This window comes from Haliotis asinina, chromosome 15, assembly GCF_037392515.1.
Source record: "Haliotis asinina isolate JCU_RB_2024 chromosome 15, JCU_Hal_asi_v2, whole genome shotgun sequence".
In the NCBI taxonomy this organism is placed as follows: domain Eukaryota; kingdom Metazoa; phylum Mollusca; class Gastropoda; order Lepetellida; family Haliotidae; genus Haliotis; species Haliotis asinina.
In genome coordinates, this window is record NC_090294.1 from 6804011 (window position 1) to 6807736 (window position 3726).

At 38.1% G+C, this 3726-nt stretch overlaps 1 non-coding gene across 1 annotated transcript; it reads right to left on the bottom strand.

Moving 5' to 3' along the window:
- Positions 1-2086: 2086 nt before the first annotated feature.
- On the bottom strand, positions 2087-2201 carry Trnal-caa (transfer RNA leucine (anticodon CAA)). Its single transcript has 2 exons — positions 2164-2201; positions 2087-2132 (listed from the first exon to the last, which is right to left on the bottom strand). It is a non-coding gene; the product is annotated as a tRNA-Leu (tRNA).
- Between the last annotated feature and the right edge of the window lie 1525 nt (positions 2202-3726).

Genomic DNA, 3726 nt, shown 5'->3' on the forward strand with positions numbered 1-3726 from the left:
CTTTTCACTTGTCTGTGTAGGATAGTGTGGAACTCTCATTTCACTTCAAGTTGTGTGTGTCGGGTGCTCTGGGACTCTTCTTTCACTTGTGCGTGTTGGGTGGATAGGAATCCTCTCACTTTTCTGTGTAGGGTGGGGTAGAACACTCCTTTAAAGTGTCTGTGTTGGGTAGGTAGGACGCTCCTTTCACTTGTCTGTGTCGAGTGGGATGGAACTCTCCTTTCACTTGTCTGTGTTCGGTGGATAGGACTCTCCCTTCACTTGTCTGTGTCGGGTGAGGTAGGATTCTCCGTTCACTTTTCTGTGTTGGTGGGTAAGACTCTCCCTTCACTTGTCTGTGTCGGGTGAGGTAGGATTCTCCTTTCACTTTTCTGTGTTGGGTGGGTAAGGACCCTCTTTTTCACTTTTCTGTGTTCCCACATGTAGGGTTCTCCTTTCATGTGTTTGCGTCGGTTGGGGTGGGACGTTCTTGTTTATCACCTCATGTACCCTGTATATATGTGGCTGTGTCCATCCACATTTTATGTTTGAAAATGGTATAAGTGTCTATACCGAAAATGTTGCCATTATACAATGACACAGTTGACTATCCATGAAGTGGTACACACGTAGTTCAACCACACATCAGTTGTAGAATATCACCTGCAAGTAATATTCGTAGTGGTTGCTATCCAAGGCGATGTTCGAGTCTGTCCTTCTTTCAGTAATTCGGGTTCTTTCGTGAACCCACTGGATAAATTAAAAAGAGTAACTTGAAACAAGAATGAAAACAAATCAGATGTGTCTTATCTGCAGTGAATTGAGATACATTATTGCAATATAACAGTGCTGAACATTTACGTATTGAAGAGTTATGATATTAATTTTTACTGTCGTTGCATTTTGTTGAGACTTTTCCTAATTTGAAAATGTGTTAAATATCTTTGCATATTGTGGTTATCCAAATGATTTTATTTGTTTCGCTACTTTTTATGTATATTGGAAATATTAATATTTCCGTATATAAATACACGAGTTGTGTCCCTTGGTGTGCACTAACTTCGTATACCTTTGGCATTCATCGGAGAACCGATTCGTAGCTACTCGCCTCTTTCCGTAACAGGCTTGCCGGAATGACACGAGTAGTCACGAACGGAAACTGCCAATCTCTCCACGAAATAACCAGCTTTCGAGTTTCAAGTTTCAACACATGGCGGTTAACAACTTTCCCACTGTTAAGTTTTGGGGAGATTCTTAATCCACATTCCTTTTAGCTTAAAAACGCTGTAATATTTCAGTCGCGATGTATATTCATATCCAACCTATAAAAAATGAAAAAATGTTTATTTAGTATATTAGTAAAACGTATGAAAAATGGTCCAATTTCATCATAATCATCTGTGGAAGTGTTGAAGCCCTTCAACAAATGTGTATGAAATCCCCCCTTTACCTTACTTCTGTCATATTTCATGTAAGACTCTCAGTATTGTTTTTTTTAACAATACGCCTGTCAGTTTATGTTGTGTATATATTTCCTCTCTTGTCACCGTCAGTGGTTTTCTTATAATGTACTGCATCCGTCAGACAATGTAGTATACATCCTGATAGCCATCAAGGATACGTAACCGGTGGTTGTAGATATTAATACTTGAGAATCCAGGATGCATTTGGGGTTCTGATTTTGCATCTCTGTTTAACATTCTACGTGTTATATATCTATTTCATAATTCTTTAGGTACATTTCATAGAAAAGGTACAATTTTAGCTCTGCCATGGAAAGATGGTAACCTCTCGCAGCAGTGTGGACTCGCAGTTGTGTAGTTTTGTCACACGTTTGTTTACTGTAGTTTGTTTTTGTTTTTTTTTGTTTTTTGGTTTTTTTTGGGGGGGGGGGTTGTCGAAAATATATAAAAACAACATTGTGTTGAAATGAATAAATTGTCTGATGATGTCCCGTAAACACAATCACATCGCGATGAACACGTTAAATTTGTATTACAATGTCAAGCACATTTACACTGATTACAGCATTAAATAATTATGATCATTAGTGGTGTCACCATAGTCCTTTGTCCGTCTAACGTTTAAAAAACAAAAAAAAAATGTGTGTCAGAAGTGGGATTCGAACCCACGCCCACATTCGTGGACCAGAACACCCGATCCTCGTAATGAGGAAGGCATTGCCTTGAGTCTGGCGCCTTAGACCACTCGGCCATCCTGACAACTGACTGCACGAGAGATTTTTAACAAGGTCTTTTCAACTCGACAAGACAGCGTTTCACTGTTTCGGTATAACTTGAATACGAACGGTAAAGCTAATTTTCACTACAAAATATAATAGTAATGAAAACACACTGTGTAAATCTGATACCAGAAGCCAGCCTCGTGAGATTGACCTAAATTTACCGCGTGAAGCGAGGTTGTCAGGTCACCTTGACCAGAATGCGATCTCGAACCATTTTCGAACGTTTCGTTATCTTATGTCACAATAGATAGGTATGATGTGTTTGACATAGCAGTTATTCATAAAAACAGCAACAATTACAACTACTTAGCGAGTATTATTGCTTGTATATGATGTTTTCACTGGAAATGAATATCCTTATAACGGTTACCTCCCTTTGACCACGAGGGTGAACTGCTTGAGGGATTTTATGCCCGCTCGTCATACTTACAACGCCAGCAAAGCACTCCCACCTTTTTAACACATCGGCTTAAAATATGCTGAGGTTTTTCCTCGTGTGTGAATACATTTTATCCTTGTGAAATCTCAGTCAGTGAAATCATACATGCGTAATGCTTTTTATTAGCAGGGAGCCTATATAGAGGGGGAGAAAAAACTCCTCGAAAAGCCGCTGAACGTATGTCTCGGGTCGTTACATAACCAGTGTTGCCAATATGGTGGCAACGTAGTATTTAAGATTTAGCCCAGTTTATTTTCAACAGCTGATTAAGTTCGTTGAGTGTTGTACCAACTGAAATCCAACATATAGAAGATATGTCAACTATTTTGTCACTTCAGTTTAAGGCAAATAATTGGTATTAGTGTCCGTATTAGGACAGTAGATTTGTAATAAAGTTTCAAGTCGGTAAGTTATATCTTCTATTCTCGATTAACCGCGAAGACAGACTAAATCGTGCCGATAAAAACTTCTTTCACACATTCGTTTAATTTTTAGAAGGAGAACAAACCTCTAGTTAGAGAGTATTTGCAAGTAATAGTGACAGTTTTGTGACTTAAGAAATTGTTAGGGTGTAATTGAGGTGTGTGAAAAATATGACATTTCGCCATTGAAATGCTATACGCCGTTGTTTGAGTATTCCTAGTTACTTCCTCAAAAACATCTTTCACATACACCTTTAATCCATATGATATAATTCATATATACTATCAGGTGAAGTGTGTTTGCAAGTAATAGTGATAGTTTCATAATCTTAAAAAGAATGTTAGGGTGTATTTGAGGTGTGTGAAAAATGTGACATATCGCCGATCTGCCCTGATCCGCCATTGAAATACTATATGCAGTTGTTTGAGTGCTTCCAATTATTACGTCAAAAACATCTTTCACATACACCTTTAATTCTTATGAGGGGAATATACTATCAGGTGAAATGTGTTTGCAAGTAATAGTGTAATGCAAACGTGTTTGCAAGTAATAGTGTAATGCAAACAAAAATGTTTGAATGTAGATTTTTTAAAAGGACAGCTGATGTTAACACGTGTTCTCGCGATAGTTTTGCATTCTT